Source organism: Pseudonaja textilis, chromosome 2, assembly GCF_049901715.1.
Source record: "Pseudonaja textilis isolate UNSWEBS1 chromosome 2, rPseTex1.2, whole genome shotgun sequence".
NCBI lineage: Eukaryota > Metazoa > Chordata > Lepidosauria > Squamata > Elapidae > Pseudonaja > Pseudonaja textilis.
The window spans coordinates 197,207,493-197,229,948 of NC_141991.1; the positions used below are offsets into that span (position 1 = coordinate 197,207,493).

General features: G+C 36.7%; 1 long non-coding RNA gene across 2 annotated transcripts; it reads left to right on the plus strand.

The window, feature by feature from the left end:
* The first annotated feature begins 592 nt into the window (after positions 1-592).
* Positions 593-16,352, plus strand: LOC148127307 (uncharacterized). Of its 2 annotated transcripts, none has more exons than XR_015742197.1 (3): positions 593-815; positions 11,723-11,828; positions 15,090-16,352. It is a non-coding gene; the product is annotated as an uncharacterized LOC148127307 (long non-coding RNA). The 2 variants fall into 2 exon arrangements; XR_015742198.1 differs by having other exon boundaries at positions 14,973-16,351.
* Positions 16,353-22,456: the final 6,104 nt, after the last annotated feature.

Below are 22,456 nucleotides of genomic sequence, written 5' to 3' on the forward strand. Positions count from 1 at the left end.
TATAGTGCATGTTGGGCAAACCTAGGCAATCATGATTTATCCAATGAAATAAGTTTAAACAAACCATGATTTGAAGGAAAAAGCAGAGATAGCCACTTGCAAACCTTATCAATGAAGCATATTTCTAAATTTCAAGAGAAAGACCACTGTTTATTTTGAGGAATATTGTTTGTAGTTTTTTTTATGGCTGAAGATAGGGAGGAAGCACTCAGAACCACCCTCATAGACCTGTTAAAAGTTTTTACACACAACCTGGGAAATACAACAAAGTTACAGGAAGTTAATTTCACAAATAGTACCACTCCTTTTCTTGACTGAGTTCCTGCTGTCATTTCCTGCTGTTTAATAATAACATGATTGAAAAACACTTCATAATTATGTAAATATTCCTCTAATGCTAACATCAGAGTATTGTGTGATCAAGCAGTGAGTTAATCATTTAAGAAACACCACAGAAAGGGTAGTTTAGAGGATACATAAGCCTTGCATTAATCTGTTCACCACTAGCTGATTCTACCTGAACTGGTATATAACTTGTTAAAAACTGACCAGTCAAGATGAATTAATCATTAGTTACCTTTTATGTAAAGGAGATATGATTGCTGACAGTACTGGCAATGAGTAGGCAGCCCAGTAAAAACAGCTGAGAGATCTTAAGGAACTCTAATGTGAACACGTCGATCTTTGAATAAAAATATACACCTTATCTGTAGAACTGGCTCTTTACATTAAAGGATTGGAAAATAGCCAATGTAATACAATATTTCAAAAAAGATAAAGGAAGTTCCAGGAAGCATAGGGCAGGTAAATGGGAGGTAAGTATTATTAGGTACAAAATTATAAGTTATGTAACAGGTATTAACCAAGCAGATACTTTCTGCAAGGATCTAAGTTTTTTGAGTGTGTCAATTGGCATGCTTATGAGAGGTATTTTTGCATATTATTTAATAAAAATGTATACCAAATAGACTAAGAAAACTTAGTAGACATAGAATAAACCCTAAAGAAGATGAATAATTTAATAACACATGTAAGAAGTGGGTGCTCTCCTAACTCATTCTTGCAATAAAAAATACCTAAAATACTGTGTCCTTACAATGGACAGATCTAGATGGTAGATCCCACAAACTCTTTTTAGAATTGACTTTTTAAAATGTGTGTACAAATGGACTAAGTTAATAATTATGTTAAAGGCACAAGAGTATTTAAAGTGGTTAAACAAAAGTGGCATGTGCAGTACTTCAGAAGCTATTTACAAATAGGGGTAAATGACAAAATGTTAGCAAGGTAAAATAATGTTTTTGAGGGAAAAATGTTATAATATCACATATATGCACCATATGATGGCAGTTTTTGTTATGTCATTCTGGGATTTGTGCATTGTGAAAATAATATTACTGTCTAGATGTTCATTAGAAAGGAAATAAAACCATCCTTTTCACAATATTTTTATCTAAATCAATGGTGCAATTTTTACCTGTACATACTAAGATATTCCTTGTGATATTCTGAGGTCAGTCAGATTTTTTCTGCTTTAGTCTTAACATTTTGGTACTTGTTTTTTAAAAAAATTATTATTATATCAGTCGTGTGATTCCTGTTGTGAGCTGAGTTCCAATTACATACCAGTTCATGTTCTTTTTGATCCATCATGTGCCATCAAGTTGGTGTTGACTCTTAGAAAGCAGATTTCTTCCTCTCTAATCTGGTCTTTCAGGTCTTCTAACAGTATACCTGTGGCCACCATAACTGAGTCTATTCACTTTTTTGCTGGTCATTCTCTTCTTTTTTTCCCCTTTACCTTTCCCAGCATTGGAACCTTCTCCAGAGAGCTAGGGCATAATGTGCTCAAAGTAGAATAACTTTTATTGTGGCCATTTGTGACCTGAATGAAAGTTCTGGGTTGATTTGTTTGATAATCCATTGGCTTGTTTTCTGGGCTGTCCAAGGAATTCGCAGGAGTCTCCTTCAACACCAATATTCAAAACCACCAATTTCTCTTCCTGTCCTACTTCTTCAAAGTCCAACTTTCACTTCCATAGGACATCCCAGGGAAGACCATTGCCTGACATATAGACACAACATGGCATCTGAGAGTCTCTGTGAGGGAGGAAAGCATTTCTTGATTGCTTGCTCCTTGGGTGCCCCTTAAATTTGTTGAACAGAACCAGCTCATTTCTCACTTCATGAACATTTTCCATCTCTTTGGAACAAATCATGAGCAAATTTGGGGAATACTTTCTGTTGCTAGAAACCTTCATTAGCAGATAATGATACAAATCCTGAGTTATTAATTTAGTTACAGTGAAAGATTACGATTGAAAAGAACCCTAGATATTACATTCCACCTTACATTTATAGGTTGATCTCAAATGTCTCTGGAGAAATAAATGATTTGGAATGTGCTGTAATGTTTATAAAATAATAAATAAAGTTACATTACAATCAGCATTATGATCAGCAATAACACCAGCAAGTGTCCTGCTGCATTTGTCTCAACAAATTGCAAATTGCCTCACCAAAGAGGGCTGTGCCAGTATAAAAATAGATCAAATTAGACATAATGCAAACAAATTCCTCAACAAGAAAAGGCAAGATAAATTTCTCTGGGAAACTAGGCAAACGTGGAAATTGTGTAATACATAATATTTTGAAATGGTAGACTGTCATGGGTCTGTGTGTTTATGTGCAGTATGTGTGTGTATGTGTGTATGTGTCGCATGTAGTCGTTAGTAGGGACTTCCCTGGTTCAGCCCTGTCTAAATTTATTTGGCTTGCAGTTGTCAGAATTTCTGATAAGATGTTAGGTTGAAGAAGGCCAATAGGTGGTGTCGTTCTTCAAGGCTATGATTATAAGCAGCAAGGAAAAGCAACCATAAAACAAAAAATGATTTTTGTCCTAAGAAGGTAACAGGAAATTGTATTTATGCACATCTCATAACACTGAATGGGATATTACTTCAATATATCCAGTTTGGCCTAGTGCTTAAGGCACCACCCTAGAAACCAGAACACTCTGTGTTCCAGTCCTGCCTTAGCCATGAAAGCTGGCTGGGTGACTTTGGGCCAGTCCATCTCTTTCAGCTCCCCACCCCCCCTCCTAGGATTGTTGCTGTGGGGCAAACAGGAGGTGGAATATGAATAAAATAAATAAGTATATGAAAGTAATAATTTTCTATAAGGATACTTTCCCTTTTGAGGGGAGTTAGTTTGTATTTTAAGGTATGATGTTGAAATTTAATAAAGATTTATATCTATCTATTAATGCAATATTCGGTTTTCAATTCAATTGTACAGAAGGATGTGTATTTGTGTTTTATTCTTATAGTTATAAATGTACACTGAAGATGGCATTTAATTTCGTTGTATGACGTGCAATGACAATAAAGTAAACTATCTATCTATCACATATCATCTATTATTATATATTTATTAAGTTTCAACTTCATACATTAACATAAGTATATGGAGTATGGATGTATTTGTGTGTATGTATATGTACAGTATATAGATAATCCACATGTGTGTGTGTGTGTGTGTGTGTGTATAGTGATTTTTCTTGTCAAAACCTTGGGACACTGCAATTGTCATTAGTATGAAGCATCTGAATTTTGATCACGGGATGCTACAAAGGCCGTAAGTGTGAAAAATGGTCATAAGTCACTTTTTTCCAGTGCTGTTATAACTTTGAGTGAACACTAAATGAACTGTTGCTCAATGTGAAGCCACAGTTGCCAGTTTTTTAGCTGGTGTTGGTCTTCATATGTATCAATGTACTTGTGCAGTATATGTGAAGATTTAATGACACTGAAAAAGTGTCATTAAAAGAAAAAATCTTAATATATCTGACCTATACTTTTTTTTAGTTTGCTTATTACTAGGAGTTGCTATGTTACACTTGTACTGGTGCACTGATTTAAATGAAGAAATATGTTTTCCCTCCTTCTATTACAAGTCCCCCCAAAGGCTGAAGAAATATTCAAAAATGTTTTGTTTCTGACTTAGTAATTTGTTTTGGGACATACCATTCATTTCACATGGTTTTACTCTTAAGCACTTAAAATATCTGTCATAATTCCAAATGGAAACAGGAAGTGAATTACCTTTAAAAGCTGCCTAAAGCAGTTAAAGCAAAGATGAACTGTCGGCATCAAGCTGTAATAGATGGAAAACATAGAGGAGCCTAATTAATGACTGATGTGGCATTACTGTTCTCTCTCCCAAACCTAACTGGAGATAACTGGAGTTTTGGGGGTTTCTTCCCCAAACCCCCAAAACTTTAACCTTAAACTGTCTACTATTGACCTCACCCCTTTCCTAAGAGGTCTGTAAGGAGCATGCATAAATGCACCAATTTGCCTACTGTCCCTGTCCTATTGTTTCTTTTTTATTCGTATCCATTTCGTGTATTCATAACCATGCTTATACTTATACCTGTTATCTAATACTTGCTTGACAAATAAATAAAATAAATAAATATTGTTTCAAGATGATGAGGTGGAATTTCTCAAAATATTTAGAAAGAGGCACATCTGGGTACTGAGCACTATATATTCAGAGTATGAAGTATAATACCATACAATGGAATATGCTATATTCATATTATTGAAGAGTATTGTTTAGACTATTGCATATTGTATAGAATTCTGTGCAGAGATTTGAGGAAGAGTCTTATATTAAATGTCTCATTTATTCTGAGCCCTGGAAGCTCCATTTGACCACACTTAACACTGTTGTTGTTTTCTAGGCCTGTGTGTACATTTCTGTCCCTATCTTGTGAAAAATAGCAATAGACTTTTATTCAGATTTATAGTGCTTTATAGCAGTTTACAGAGTCAGCATGTTGCCCCCCAAAATCTGGGTCCTCATGTTATCAACCTTGGAAGGATGGAAGGCTAAGTCAACCTTGAACGGGTGAGAATTGAACTTGAAAAAGTTAACATTCTCCCTTCTTGGGGACATTTATTCCTGGTAAAGATGGTACCTGAGTCTAATCTGTTGCTTTACAGAATCCAATTTGCCATTTTCTTGAATTAAAAGACTTCTAAAATAATATTAAAAATCAGGTGAGGCAAGGAAAATAGTCTGTGTTAAAAAAAATAGATCCACTGGTGCCCACTAGGATTTTTGGATCCCAGTCTTAACATCCCAAAGTTAAGATGATTAGTTTTTATTCCTGGTCTGGATAAACACAGAATGTTCAAAATTCACGAGAAGCAATGTCAAAACCCAGATAATATTAAAATAGTTAGAAGTCCAAGATATGCGATGGGCACCAAGAGCAGTGAGGAAGAGATAAACTCTATAAACCAGGAAAAACCTCAAAGCAAGATGATTGGACCTCTACAGAACATGAGCTTCTCTGCTTTTGTAGGAAGCATTCAGATTTTATAAGCTAATAGCATTTTCTCTTAGCAATGACAGGTATTAAACACATGATGGCAGCATTCACTTGAATTCGTTCATTTTTCATAACACAGAGGCCAAATGGTAATAATAATAGTAATTCTTTTAAAATGGGAATTTATTCTGTAGGTGTTTCCAATTCTTAAAAATATATTTTAAAAAGAAATGCAACATTAATAAGGTGAGCTCTACATTAACAATGAAATATTCAATATATTTCAAAACCTAAGACAACAAGACTTAGATACTGTTTGTGTAATCTTACAATAAAGTGGAATTAGTTTATTTGGGCACCTTTCCTATTTTGACTACCACACAAGGCTGGCAAAACTCTGATATAAAAAGAAAAATTTTCAATTGCTTCCTGAATGCCAAGAAAAAAGTGGAGCCCAAATTGATCTCTTAAGAACACATACCCATACTGTAGGGACAATCACCGAGATAACACCTCTACTTCATAAACCTTTCACTTTTTGCAGATATTTGACCTTAAGCAAACCTTATCTAAATGTTCTGGACCATATTGAACAAAGTAGTTACAAATGTAACCCAATGTCACATCACACAGAGTATCATGGGTCATTTGACAGCATTTCCAGCTCAACCTGCTAGTAATGCCCTAGTTCAAATCAACAGGTGAACTTTATCCAAAGGTTGATACAGATGTTAAATATTAGGAGAGGAAGGATTCTACTCAGGGATACTTGATAGGTTGATACAGATGTTAAATATTAGGAGGGGAAGGATTCTACTCAGGGATACTCCGTATTGGACCACTGCTTCTTTCCAATGACTAATTATTGGAATTCTCTGCTCAGATTCAGGAGCAGAGCTATCTCCAAGTGATGGCTCCAACAGGCAGCCTCTCATGCAGCCAGGAAGTTTGTCATGGTTTACAACATCATCAAGAGGACTTATAGGACCAAGAGAGATACACTGTTCAATTCATTCCTAATGAATCATCCACCATTGTAACCAATGCTGCCTCCATCCCACACCCTGTCTTAATCCTGATTGAAGGAGATTTATATCATTTGTTTTTCCAAACAACTCATGTAGCTGACTCCACACCATTTTTTCTATTTTTGTTAAAGAAATATATTTTATTAAGGTTTTTAACATACAGTAGTAGTACAGTAGTACAAGCAAATACAAAAAGAAAAAAAGGAAGTGGAAAGGAAAGGAATACAAAGTGCCAAAGGAAAAAGAAATAAAATAAAGAAACAAAAACATATAAGAACAAGGAAAAAAAGAATATTTAAAGAAGTGAATCCTGATCAATGAGTGCAAGCAGATTTGAAATTTCTCCACCATTTACAGAATTAGATATATAATCCACTTTTCTAATCCCCCCCCTTTCCATTTGCAAATCGCAAAATTGTTGTCATTTTTTTGCAGACATCAACAAAAGTTTTATAAAGGTTTTCCAGCATTATATGATAGTATTTATATCTTATCCCTTATCAAACAAGTCAATTGTATATTTTTTGGGTGGGGAGGGTACTAACAATATTGAACTTTAATTAATCAATTTACTGTTGTGAGATTGAACCTCCATCCAAACTTTCTTTCTCCAGTCTCAAAGATTTCTTCAAAACTTTAAAAACCGCCTTTTGTAAATCCATTGATAAGTCTTTGTCCAGGACATTTTTTAATCTCTTGGTTTTGTATTTGTATTTCCACTTTAACTGTCATCTCTTATAATCTACTTTATAATCTGTTAAAAATGTTTCTATATCATCTGAAATTTGTTTCACTTCTTCATTCTATCATCTGTAAATTCCTGTGTTATTCCTTTTTTCATCTTTCATTTCCTCTTTCCTAACGATCTTGCATTACCAGGTGCAGTAAGTATTGCTGTCAGTTTAATTACAAGTTTCTCTTCCAATTCTTCAATGATCCTTTGAAATACCTTAAATGTCATTTCTGTATGTATCGTTTTATAAATTTCACTGTTATTTTTTCCAAATCCAAGATTAAAAGGCAGGTTTGTCTTTTTTGTCTGCTTTCTGGAAATTTAGCCCCCTCTAGTGTCCAATTTCTATAGTCTCAGATTTCATTTTTTATATTCAAATTTCAACCAAACATCTCTTTCCTGATAGGTTAAATAATTTAGCATTACATGCAGGTATTGTTTTATTTATCTTATTATTTCAAAAGTCTTGGTAACAGTTATTTTAAAAAAATCTTAACAAAGGTTCCAATGTTCCCAATTCTTCTGGTCCCTTGATCCATTTAAAACTTTCTTGACTAAAATTCTTATTCATTTTTTGCCATTTTTAATGTTTTTAAAGTTCTAAACTTTTAGCTAATTTTCCCTCTATTTGGGGATGTTTCACCAGATAGTTTTTAAAAATTTGTTGCTTAACAAGACTGTCATATTTTGTAATAATACTTCTAACACGTGAGTTCTCTTCACACAAACTGCTTTATTTTTCTTAACTCCTCCCTTCTGGTTCCTTCATACTGTGTCACCTCAAAATAAGTCCCTCACTACTCTGTCTAACATTGGTTCCTCTTCACAGTTAAACATCAACAGGTTCCATTTACCCTACACCACATCTCCCTTTTCTAGAGAACAAAGGGTAGACTACCTTTGTCTCACCAGACCTTAGAGGATTATTCTGCCTCTTTTGTTGAAGGTCTGTTCCTATCTAAATCCTGTAGGGAAGAAAATGTTATCATATAACTATTTACTAATCCAATACTCCTAACTGTGTTTAAACTATTCTGCACCTCAGATTTCTTACTGAACTACACATCAACATTAACTCTTTTTCACTTTCTCAGTTCACAGATTCAGTCTCTCTGGTTTAACTATAATTCTCCCAGACCTAGCTCTTAGGGTAGCTGTCACACTAGGAAAGTTTTTAAGTATTTTCCCAGGTGATGTAGAAACTTGTTCACTGTTTGTCTCTGGTAACTCCTGCTGCTCCACCGCTCCTCCTTCACTTGCATGTGTGTGTAAGGGTATCAAGTGCTGATGATTGTGTCTCACCACACTTTTAGGTACATCCACCAGATATGACCTTGGACTCGTATGCTTCTGCAGCACAGTCCCAGATTCTTTTGTATCAGTGACCCATACATGCTCTCCTGGTACCAAATCACTAAGAGGTTTTGCATGATGTCTCCTGTTGTAGTATTCAGTATTTATTTTCCTCTTCTGCCTCTCTTTACGAGCAAAATGGTCAACATCTGGCAATGCTGGGTCTAGCTGAGAGGGAAGAGTCGGCACAGTGGTACGAAGATGTCGCCCCATAAGCAGCTGAGCCGGACTGGACCCATTCTGGAGAGGGGTAGCTCTGTAGGCAAGCAGGGCCAGATAAGGGTTGCTAGCCTTTTTCAAGAGACTTTTCACTGTCTGAACTGCATGTTCGGTTTCTCTGTTACTTTGTGGAAACTTTGGACTACTGGTAACGTGTTTGAACCCATATGTGGATACAAAATGAGAGAAATCTTGGCCAGAAAACTGTGGTCCATTGTCTGACATCAACTCCTCTGGAATCCCATGCCGGGCAAAGATTGACTTCAGATGGACAATGACATCAGTTGACTTAGTTTTTGATAGCAGTGCAATCTCGACATATCTGGAGAAATAGTCTATCACAACTAAGTATGTTTTCCTTCCAAGTACAAACATGTCAGTCTCTAACTTTTGCCATGGTCTTTCTGGGCACTCAGATGTCATGAGTGGCACTTTAGGATTCTGACGCTCTTGAATACATGTCCTGCATTTGAGTACCATTTCACTGACCTGCTGACTGAGTCCTGGCCACCACACAGACTGACGAGCACGTTCTTTGCATTTCACCACCCCTTGGTGTCCTTCATGCAGTGTCTCCAACACCTCATTCCTCAGAGTGGATGGGATCACAAGCCTAGTGTCTTTCAGTAGTAATCCATCTTGTACAGTGAGTGTAGCTCATTCTGGCCAGTATTCTCTCAGTGCAGGTTCCTGTTTTGCATGCACTGGCCATCCATCTGCACACAATTTCATGACTCGAGAGCAAATATTATCAGCTTGCAACTGCTCTTTTATGATTTCCATATATGTGTGGCTAACAGGCAAGGTGTCTACTACACAGTCCACATATATGTTAGTGCTTTCCATCAGCTCCAGTTCTGCTTTGGACATGTCAATAGGTGAATGTGACAATGTGTCTGCTGTCCAAAGTGACTTTCCGGGCACATGCACAATGTAGTAACATACACCTTCTCTGTAATTTGTTTTGCTCCTTTCTTTAGCTGTAGTTTGACAAACCCCATCACTTCCAGTGGAATTCTCCCTGGACCCAGTAGAGGTCTCTCTGCTTTTTGCAGCGCTGGCACTTGTGTGTTGTGAAAAATGTTGGCGAAATTCTTCTGTGAAACAACAGTGACATCTGCTCCGGTATCCAACTTGAATGTGATGTCTTTATCCATCATTCTGATTTCCACAGTCCATGGATCAGCATGTTATGTCACAGAGCTGAGAAAGAAGCTTCTCTCCTCTTCCTCAATGCCATGCACAGCCTTGCTTGCAAAACATACATGTTGATAGTGACCCTTTTCCCCACATGTATGGCATTTAGCACCCTTAGCAGGACATTCCTGTCTAGGGTGAAGCATGCCACTGCATTTGTGACACTGGGGGTCTTTAGTGTTTTTGTTCTGCCTGCTTAGAAGCTTTGCTCCATCATACTTTGATCTGCTGAATTTTTGCTTTTCTTTCTGATGCCTGCCTTTAAACTGTCTGTCCAAAGAGTTCCCATCCTTTAGGTTTACAGCACTAGCACCACTTCTCAATGTGATTTGCTGTTTTTTAATCTCCTCTGATTGTCTTGCCATATTAAAAGCTTTATCCAGGTCTATGTCTTTTTGCCATTTGCATGCGTTCTGATAGCCGAGTATCGACCAAGCCTACTACAATCCTGACTCTGATGAGCTCCTCATGTAGTGCTCCATAGTTACAGTGTTCTGCTAATGCATACAGCGCTGTGACAAATGCATCAACTGTCTCATTTGCTTCTTGTTTGCGCATATTAAACCTTGCACACTCATGCACAATGTTCTTTTTTTACTACAAAGAATGATTGAAAGCCGTCCCTTACTTTAGTACACGGACGCTGATCAGCTTCACTGAGTTTCAGGCCACGCAGAACATCATCTGCTTCATCTCCCATACAGTAAATCAAAATGTTCACCTGATTTTCTTCAGAGCTTATTGCGAGATTGCTTGTTATCTAAATCTCTCAAATCGCCGTATCCATTTTGTCCACTCATTTGGTTTGGAAAAATCAAAGGGCTCTGGTGGTTGGATGTTAAAAGTAGCGCTGGGTGTGCTAGCCATTCTGCTAACTCCTTCCTCATCCCCACTGTCGCTCATTTTCCTCTTTTGGGTAGACCGCGTTGTTCAGTTACTGTGTTACAGAACTTCTGACACCATGTCATATTTTGTAATAATACTCCTAACATGTGAGTTCTCTGCACACAAACTGCTTTATTTTTCTTAACTCCTCCCTTCTGGTTCCTTCATACTGTATCACCTCAAAATATATCCCTCACTACTCTCTGTCTAACATTGGTTCCTCTTCACAGTTCAACATCAACAGGTTCCATTTATCCTACACCGCAAAGACCTCTTTTAACTTTGAAATAACCGTAAATCCAAAACATTATAGAGAGTGAGGCTAACAAACCCAATCTCCTTAAAGGCTCCGTCATGGTTCAGGGCTTTCCTTGTCACCCAGTTTTCAGACCCATATGTTGAATGCATCCTACAGTCTTCTCATAAAGATAAATGGTTTGGAGTATAAGTGGGCGATCTCTCATCCTTAACTGGAGAAGTTCCATTATACTAGGCTTATTGCCAGTTCTTTGATCTTTGTTGATATTGCTAACTCTGTTGTTTAGAAGATGTCCTAGCTCCCCATTGCCTCACCTGGAAGCTGCAATTCTTCACCACTTTACCATCTGCCATTATTGTGACATGTATTCATAACTATCTTTATACTTATACCTGTTATCTTATAATCGCTTGACAAAATAAATAAATAAACAAACAAACAAATAAATACAAAGATCCAGTTGAGGTATTGATCCAACCCACCAATGGTAAAATTCATTCCTCAGAGCATCCTCAGCTTCCACAAACTACAAACTACAAACAAACCCTGGTAACATTGCAAAGAGTTGACCCCCAGTTGACAGGACTGGCTCTGTCCAGTTGGCACTTACTTCTGAATGAATGTGAACAACTTTATGTGCAAAGAAACACATGAGAACTTCTGGGCAGACTGAAAGTATCTTATTCCATTCATCCTTCTTCCAACAGGTCCAGAGCATCCAAATGGGACGGTTGAAGAGAGTCTATGGAAACAGCAAGAATGGAGAAGTACATTCTTTACTATTTTATTGCCACTGTGAAGAGCCAAATCTTGGCAAGTGCCAGTGTTAAGTCATATTCAAATTTGAGTTAATTGTTTATCTATTTTGGTGTTAAGAATTTGTACCTTTGAAGATTTAAGAGTACAAGAATAAACTGTTTAGATCTATTTTTGAACAGAAGTTCTAATAATTGAGGGGCTACCACCAAGAAGAGAGAATCAAACTATTCTCCAAAACACCTGAAGGCAGGACAAGAAGCAATGGATGGAAACTAATCAAGGAGAGATCGAACTTAAGTAGAAATTTCCTGACAATTAGAAGAATCCACTAGTTGAATGGCTTGCCTTCAGAATTTGAGAGTGCTCTGTCACTGGATGTTTTTAAGGGCAGCCATTTGTCTGAACTAGTATAGGATCTTCTGCTTGATCAGGGAGTTGGGCTAGAAGATCTCCAATGTCCCTTCCAATTCTGTTATTCTTTCAGACTCAAAAGACCAGGTCCATGTGCAAAGTTCCAGTTTTATTGCTAAACTCCCTATGTACAGGAATATTCTCAATTAATGGTTAGCACCTGCTTAGAGTTAGATAACGGTCCACGGAATTCAAGGGAGGTTGGTCTTAGTCTGGCTTTGGCTATGTTGTGGTTCTAGGCTGATCCCTCTTTTAACTCTGCCCCCAGGTTCCACCACAATTTCCAAATAGATATTAGCCTTACCTGAAGTCACAAATATACAGTATTTATTTCTCACATTATCAGCTAACGTTTTGAAAACAGATGCACACACAACATTTATAAGAACTGCTAACCTCTAAAGGCCAAATAAATGCAAACTATTTGACTTTCTAAAAAATACACACAAAGTAATATATTGCTGGGCGTACATATGTTAAAGATTTTAATCTTTGAAAAGTAAATATAGTTATCAGCAGGAATCAGGCTGACCATGTTTTGTAATTACAGTAAGAGTTTTATTTAAATGTTTTGTTTTAAGCATATTTGTTTCAAAGAACAATTTGCCAGAAGTAAGTTGGCTGTGTAGAGAGGAAAGATAAAAATGTGTAATTGAGTATGAATGATAGAAAATACACCCTCAGGGTGGAATTGCTACTCCTTGTTCTAAGAAATTCTCTGTTGCTCAGAGAAGGGAGTGAAGAAGAAAACTACCACACCAGCAGGATCCTATCCAAAGAACCAGTTAAGGAAGAGAGTACAAAATGAGATTTTAAAAGGAAAAAAAAAGGACCTTGCCCAGTCCCCCAGTGTTAATGGCTGGGGAAATAATGGAAATTGATTTGATGACTGATCTCTGCTGGAGTGAATGTAAAACAAAAAAGGCATCTTTCTGCATAAGTGCAGAACTTTAAAGCAAAGACTCAAAGGCTCTCTCTATATTAAGAACCAGATTAACATCATATTTTAAAGCAGAGGTCTCCAAACTTGGCAACTTTAACACTTGTGGACCCCCAGAAGTTTTAAAGTTGCCAAGTTTGGGGACCTCTGCTTTAAAGCAAGGTAATAATAATTCCCTAAAGACAGCAGAACAGAAGAGAAAGAGCTGGAGAAAAAAAAATCACAAAATACAAAGCTCTGCAAATAGAAGTGAAATGACTGTGGCAAAAGAAAGCAAGGATAGTATTGATAGTAATCAGGATCTTAGGTGCAATCTCAGAACAATTGGAGCATCCCTTGAGCACCATTGGTATTGGCAAAATCACCTCAGTCAGCTGCAAAATCACCTCAGCCAGTTACTTAAAACAGCCTATATATCCTGTGGCGATAACTCTAACACCCTCAAACAGCATCTGCCTATCCTAGCTCCTTGGGAAGGACTCAATAGGTGGATAAAAATGCCAAATCCAGTCTGAACATCTGGCTGACTCTGCAGCAAACCATAATAATTAATAATCATAATAATGTCTCCACAGGATAATTAGAACTACGCTTTATTAATAAATGTGTATTAATAGAATCTTGCAAGTATATGCTTGTGTTTCCCCTTCTTTTCCCACCATCCCCAGGGAATTAGAGGGGAACCAATCTGAGTCTTTTTCTAATATTTTCTTCCCCTTCCACTACTCTTCCCACCAACTTAATGCATGCTTCTTCTGCACTTAATGAATGCTTCTTTTTCTCCAAAGGCTTGTGGATGCCTTCTCAAAGATACTTCTTTGCAAGCTGCCTGGAATCACTAAAAGTGAGCTGGATGGCCATATACAGTACATTTCCATAAATCAATCAATCAATCTCCATAGGTCCCTATAATTAAATCCAGAGTTTAAAGATATCAAATCAGATAACACTCTCTTGGATTTTTGTTAATTCCTTTGTTCATTTATGTATTCCTTAAAACAATTCTTCGAGGAGTTGGAATGGTAATGAGATGGGAGGAAATGATTGCTTAGTAAATAGATGAACTAGCACAGGGATCTCCAACCTTGGCAACTGTAAGGCTTGTGGACTTCAACTCCCAGAGTTCCTCAGCCAACGAAACTGGGAGTTGTAGTCCACAAGTCCCCAAGTATTAAAATTGCCACGGTTGGAGACCCCTGATCTGGCAAGTTCTGAATCTCCAAGTTAAATTTCAGGAGAAACAATGAATTCATGTGTAAAAATATATCATTTAAAAATGCCTGAGAGCTTTAGTACAGGAGCAACAGGGGAGGGATCAGTATCAATAGTATGAAAATGGCAGATGCAACCAGGGGGTTGAAGTAGTGGTGGATTAAGGTTCACTAGTGCCCTAATCACTCAGAAATCTTGGTGCCCCTCTCCTTTGTACATACTGAACAAACAATGACATATTCTCAATTTTGTGGTGCCCCCTTTGGGCCTGGTGCCCTAAGCACATGTTAGTGTGCTTAATGGTTAATACACCATTAGGTTGAAGCCATGCCCTTCTTTTTACAACTATACACACTTGGGTTTTAAATTTCATGTATCCCCCACATAAGGCTCTGCTTTAATGTAATATTCATTACTATTTCTATAATAAATATGATAAGCAAGGGAATTGTGCAGGTCCTTTCCAAACAATGACCAACTTATAGAGCAGGCTCTGAAGGTGCTTCCAACTGAGGCTTTTGTGATAAACATTTCCTGCCTTATTTACAGAATTTTATGTGGATCTCATCCAACAGCATTATTTGATCTGTAATTCGCCCATCTTTTTTCACTCCTGGCACCATTTTAATTTCCAGAGAAAAGATGCTAAGAGGACAAAAATGGAGAAACGATTGCACAATTGTTTTTAATTGTTAGCACTACAATCCCACCGTCTGAAAGCAACCTTAATAATTTGGATGAACTTGTTGCAGACACAGCACGATGGAAAAACAAGTCCTTCTGGGACATGGAATGAAGAATCTGGAACAAATTCATTTTGTGAAAGAAATGGCTCAAAGATACCTTTAACCAAGACCCAGAAGATCCAAAACTTCCCATCTGCCCCCAATCTGTTTATGTAATACCCCTAAATTTGTCATTCTCTCTGCCAGAGCACAAACACAGAACGCACAATAAGGAAGTTTGAAAGGGTGGGCCTCTCTTGCTATGAATCTGTCAACAGACAGGATGGAGCAAAAATTAGTTCTACCCTAATTTTCCAGTCAGGCAGGATTGGAGCATTAAGCTTTTACAATCAACAAAAAATAAATAAATTGTGGAACACTTTAAAAGTTTCTTGCTTGGCTTTTGTAATGGTGGGACAGAATTAGGAATTTCAAATCAATTAAGATAGGTGATAATAGGTATTCTGTAATGACCAGAATCAAAACAGGACAGATTGCTGGAACCTTTAATAGATGTGCAGTGTTGCATCACAGTTATTTTAGACCCTGGTCTTACAACTTACGTCTGTATGTAATTTCAGCTGTGAAGCAGATAAATGACATTTTTCTTCACTCTTGGTCACTCTTGTTGAACACAAGTCTTTCCTTGAATGGATGGACACCAGATTTTCTTTGTTAGAAGTATAAAATTGTGAGGATTTATGGTCACATATAACATGAGTTGGTGTTTGTTTGGAATTATGCTTTCATGCATATAATATAAATAGTTTTACAGGAATTAAAGATGTGATTTTCCTAAAATCTAAAATGTTAAATATGTTGATTTGATGTTCAACAGTACACTAAAGCTTTGGAATCTGACTGTTTAATAGATATTATGATTGTATCAAGCCTGGAGGGGAGAGCGGGTTAAAACAATTACACTGAGGAACTGAAAAATTGTTTATTCCAGATGTATTGAATGGCTTTTAGAAATGTGTGATTTATCCCTCTTGGAAAAGCCAGTGTTTTCTACAAAGCAAAGAATGAAACAACATGTACTACTTTGGCAGAGATTGGGAGATATTTTACAATAATATTTTGTTGTAAATTACACCATAGTACTCTATAATATTTATTAATAAGCTAACAACTATTAATAATTTTAATATATAAAGTCATTTTTCCTTTAGTATTTCTGTTTTTTTTTCTGTTTCAGTTTTTGTTTAAGGATTGTTTTATTTAAATAACATATTTAGGTATTTTGTCAATACTTTGCATTTTATTGTAAAATAAAATTTAATAAGCTTTTCCTTTGACCCATATTTCAGCTCTGAAGACCCTGATATCAGTGGGAACCTTTTCAAAGCATATAGAATTTAAGTTTGGCTCAGCAAAAGGGACCACACTTGAATTGGGAACATTCTGTAGCTCAGCAGCTATATTACCCTATCCTTTTGGTCACCTGGGACTGGTTCGGTGGAGAGAGGTTTTTCCATGGATTGGAGAGGGTGTGGTTTCACATGCTGCCTGTATCCCATGGATGGCGCTTTGGTTGTTTGCATGGCCTAGTTGCTGGTGTGCCATAGACTGGTGCCAGTCCAGAGACTGGGAGTTGGGGACCCCTGTTGCAGCTAATATTGGAGGATAAGAAGATTCTGCTTGCTAGCATATCACTTTCACAAATATATTGTATGTATGTTTGTCATTTTTTTGACATTTTAAATGCACTGCTTTCTCAAATGCTGATACAATGCTTCTGGTATATTCACTGCATTGCATCTTCACAATTTGTACCTTACAGATCTCCGAATTCTAACAATGTCATTCAAATATTTAGAGGCAGAAGAGAACAGAATAACAGAGTTGGAGGGAATTTTGGAGGTCTTCTAGTCCATTCCCCTGCTCAGGGAGACCTTATACCAGTGATGGTGAACCTTTTTGTTGTGGTATGCCGAAAGTACACGCACTTGCAATAGCAGACGCACATGCGTGCCGGCACCCACAATGTAATGTGCCCTGACCCACCAGCACATGCACATGCAACACCCCTGCCCCCTTACCTGCATTATGCATGCATGCACCTCCCAGTTGATTTACAGCCTGCTTGAGGCCGTTTTCACCCTACTGGAGGCTTGAGGGAAGCCTCTGTAGCCTCGGGAGGCTGAAAAGGGCCCATTTCAGCACTTCTGGTATTTCTGGAAGACCCATTTTTCGGCCTCCCAAAGCTGCAGAGGCTTCCCTCGAGCCTCAGGGAGAGTGAAAACATACTCAAACGGGCCGAAAATCAGCTGGGAGGTGCACTGATGTGCAGTGCAGGTAAGTTTGTCTGGGACTTGTGTGCCCACACAAATGGCTCTGTGTGCTACCTGTGGCACATGTGCCATGGATTCGCCATCACGGCCCAATACCATTCCGGACAAGTGACTGTTCAGTCTCTTCTTAAAAGCCACCATTGATGGACCACCCACAACTTTGGAAGTCAAGCCATTCCACTAGTTAATTGATCTCACTATTAGGAAATTTCTCCTTAGTTCTAGATTGCTTCTCTCTTTGATTAGCTTCCATCCATTGTTTCTTGTCTTGCTTTCTGGTGCTTTGGAAAATAGATTATGACAATCTTCACTTTTGTGACAGTCCCTCAAATACTGGAACACTGCTACCGTGTCACCTCTAGTCTTTCTTTTGATTAGATAACCCAATTCCTGCAACTGTTCTTTATATGTTTTAACCTCCATTCCTCTAATCATTATACTGAGTCAAGCTGCCCTATGGAAATGGTAACATTTTAAGAGTATGTAATAATTTGAAATAGCTCATCTGACATATGAATTTGCAGCTCTATATCCCATAGCGAATAACAACTATTTAATAGACTTTATGTAATAAGAGGAAAGAGAAGCCAAAATCAGTTGAAAATTAAACTCAAAAAGAGCTAGAAAACCTGCTAATGCAACGCCTTTGGAGCAAATGTAGGAAATTTGCTGCAATAGCATTTTTCACACTGAAGTTATTCAGAATAAATATGTCACTGCCAATCTTAAAATGCATGCTTTGGTTCAGTAGTCAATGGAAATGGGAAAAGGTAAAGTAGACTCAACATTCTCTTTCCAGTTCTCATCAATGTCTTCATCCAAATCCTCCATTATGTATTAATATTGAATTTTAACCATTTTAACCCATTTAAAGGTTAAATACAAACCTCAATGCAGGAACCAGATTGTTAGCAATGTAAACCATAATTTAATAAAATATTGAACAGTGCGTACTTAAAAATGATTATAATTTTAAAATCTGTATAATTTCACTCTCTTTATATATACTAAGCAACTTGAACAGCATGTATCTGAATATGAAGATGGAAGGAAATTCCTCTTCTAAGGTTGCCATAGAGCAAATCCTTGGAATATGACCTTCTCCCAAAGGCCATTCCATTTGATCCATTCAAGTTAATTGGGCAGGTACATAAGGTAGCATCTTGCAGTGAAGGTTGCATCTAATCTGAAGCTTCTCTGATGGAAGATCCATTACAATGTCTTTCAGAGAAACATGGAAGAAGGCAACTTTGGCATCCCTCCATCCTCAGAATGATCCCAGCTGTTGGGGGGATTTTCAAAGCAGGGTGGAAAATCAGAGAGCTGAAGAAAAAAAAAATCAACAAAATTGACCATATTTGCTATTTGATGATGGAAGCTTTTGCTAGATCCTGCACCTTGTTTAGCTAGGAGGGAAGTTGATTACATTAAACATTAGCTACAGACAAAACCTATGATTTGAGACAGAGAGATGGAAAAAAACACTTTTGTTGCTTCACAGAAGCATTTTCTTTAACTATGCCTTCAGCTATTTCCATTATTACCTAACTATTCACATCTGAGAATATTTCAGTGTCTTTTAACGATGTTGAGAATTTCAGTAACTACTTTCATGAAGCTCAGTGACCTCATTATTTTGATCAGCTGGGTGTTCGGCAGCATAACTTCACATCCCATAAATGATTAATTTATTGCTGAATGTTTCAAGGGAGCACAGAGGAATATTTCAGCGAGATAAGGAGATCAGCTGGAACATTATGAACACTTGTCTAATAGGAGCTTATTGGACTCTAGCCTTGTACCTTTTAACAAAAGAGCTATGACTAAACTAGGTTGCCAATATTTAAAGAATTATGAAACCAACATTGAAAGCAACTATAAAACTGATGTTATTCCATGGTTGTTTCTTCCTTCTAAATTATGCACAGTGAAAAATTAGATGTTTATCTGTGTGCAAATATATTAATTTCCACTGGCTTTACTGGAATTTAATGAATCCATCAAAGAAAAGGTTTCTTGTATACGTTGTATTTCTTCTATATCACTTTTCACAATAAAAAGATTTGTGTATGTGCATTTCTCTACTTACATTGTTCAGGGCATGATTGTTTGTTTTATGCAATTATCTGTTCTACTTTATCTCCTATTTTTTTTCAAATGACAATAAAAATGTATGCTTAACCACTCAAGATAATAAAAATACAAACCAAGTAAAATGAATAAAATGAAAAAGAGCTAAGCATTGGTGTGAATGAAATTTAAATTGAGACAAAATCTACGTTAGATTTTTGGGTATAAATTGGGTATCATTAATGGGCGGATGTGAACCAAATGGCTCATTACAGAAAGTCATTTGGTGACCTAGGAATGAATGTGAATGGTGATTGTTTGGTGATCTATGCTTATAAAAAACATCTTTTTAAAACCCCAAATAAGTGTAAGCCTATTCATGTGGCAAAAGAATGGACATAAAGGCACGAAGACTTAACTGTTTATGATGAAAGTTCATGCAGTAATGTCAAGAGTTTGTTTTACCTGCTATTTTAATATAATGGATTTTTGTAGTCCATTTCTCATATTTACAAAATAATCCTGCCTGATCCCAGGCTCATTTCCTGTGGTGCCAGCTACAATCATCACAAATGGAGTTTTTCTCATTAATGTTTGGCTATTTTCCCTTTTCTTACCTCATGCCTTAAATTTAATTGGGCTATTATTTCTTACTCCTTTTTTGTTTTTTTGCATGTTGCTTTCCCCAAAAAGAAAAACAGTGTAAGGAGTATATATATTTACAAATCAGGATGCTTTCTATTAATGATCGTTTCCAATTTTGTCCATACTGTCTGGAACAAATATTTTATTCTAATTGCACCTGAATATTAATTCCTGTTATAAACAGCATACCCTAGTTTTAACAATAAAATGACCAAACCACGCCAGTTTGACAGTCTTTCAAAAGTTCATGTTTATTTCCAAGGAGGTTAAACAACTTTGCCCATTGGCACCATTATTGTCCTGTCAAACTGGTTTTTTTATTTTAAAAATGACTAATTTAGGATTTTTTCTACAGGTTAAGTATGTAGTTAAGCTGAAGGAATTGAAATAGTTGTGGTAATAGATTACTGGACAATAAATAAAAGATTGCAATTAATGGCTTATTGCATTAGGACTAGCACTGCTGGTTTTAATTGTTATCCCACTTTATAACCAGGCAGTTTAATAGTCTTAATATCAGTTAATTGACAATAATATCTTCCAGAAAGGGTTATATTTTCAGTCTCCAAATGAACACTTAAATGCTTCAAAAGTGTATAAGAAATCGGGGGTTTATATACAGCAAATGTTTCCTGTGTTTAGGGTACTGTTCTCCTACAATAAACTTTATAGTATTGAAATTTAGAGAGAGAAAAAATAGCATAGAACACATTTAAGAATTAAATTAAAACAAAAAATGTTTTAATTCTTTATACAGTAGTTTATTTGATTTTTCCTTAGCATGTTGGGGGATCAGGATTGTTATTCATGGTATGGTATATACTGTATGATACATGTTATTCATGGTGTACATGGTACATGTTTGGGTGAATGCAGCTCATTGAGATTGATTCAACAAATCATACTTTTTCCAATATGTAACTCAATGCTTTCCAGGAAAGCTGGGAAAGTTTAAAATATTAACTAAACAAGCAACTTGCAGGAGGCAGGATCTTGTCAGATGGGTTAGTATATAAACAGAAGTTCCACATTTTGGGAAGAGATAGGAAGATTTTCTACAGACATGCTGACATATTGTTTAACTAGCCCTAGCTCTAAAAGTTAATCAAAGGAAGGGAAGATAAAATGAAAGAAAGGATGCTAGTTTGGGAGAGAGCAGAGAAAATGATAGAGAGATTAGGTTAGAAACATATATAGGATACTGACTTTAGACCAGGGGTCCCCAAACTTGGCAACTTTAAGACTTGTGAACTTCACCTCCCAGAATTCCCAAGCCAGATATCTGGACCATTGTTCCCCACTCCTGCCTTAGAGCTTCCCCATTGATAGAAGAGTTGGCAATTGACTTTGTGAGAATAATTTCTTTGGGATTAGGAAGATTCCACAACTGGCCAAACCCAGGATTGACTGCAGCTTTTAACTGGGGAAAGACTGACAAGGAAATGAAGGGCTTAAAAGGTAATCCAACAGAGTTGGATAATTGTGAATACAAAATATGCCTAGAGACATTAGATTGCATCCAATGAGGTTTCTCTACTATCTGAAGGCTCAATGAATCACTGCCTGGAGATTTTACTAAGATTTTTTTCTGCTCCTCTCTGCTCCTTTTTTGGCTGGAAAGTAAACTTGCTATTCAGGTCTCATTTGTTTGTTTGCTAGCTGTACTTAATCTACCTTGCTCAATCTAAAAAAAAAAAGGCAGGTGGGATCTGATCATTACTTGCATGGGGAATTACCAAGAAATTCCAGGATTATAGTCTCACCAAGAAGAGAAGCAACTTAGAACTAAGGAGAAAAATTCTAACAGTGAGAACAATTAACCAGTAGAACAAATTGCTTTTAGAAGTTGTGGGTGCCCTATCACTGAAGCTTTTAAGAAGAAGGTCCCTTCCAATTCTGTTACTGAGATTGGGAAGTAAGTAAAAGGAAAACATGGAAGAAGGCAAATGATCTCTATATTGCTAAATTGTTGCCATTTATCATAAGACAAGCTCAACTGATCTATGTCCCTTATATCCCCCTTCTGATTTTAAATATCCTAAAGTTGTTTACAGTCATTATAAAAGCACGGTATAAAAACCAAACAGGATGGAAACCATTTTTATGCTCTTTGTATTCTGTTTATAAAAACATCATTTTAGAGGGAGTTAACAGCTGGGAAGAACAACGTAAAAAGTTATGCTCCCCATTCTATAGAATTCCATTAGTGGAAAAGTAGAAACAAAATATTATTATTTTCAGATGCATTGCTGTAACCGCCAAAATCATTTTGCAGATACCCAATACTGTAGACAATTCTACTTTATCTTAAAGAGTCACCAAGTCTCTCCAAATGGTCTAGATTTGAGATTTGGCCAATTGTGATGCACTTTCTAGCTATAATTA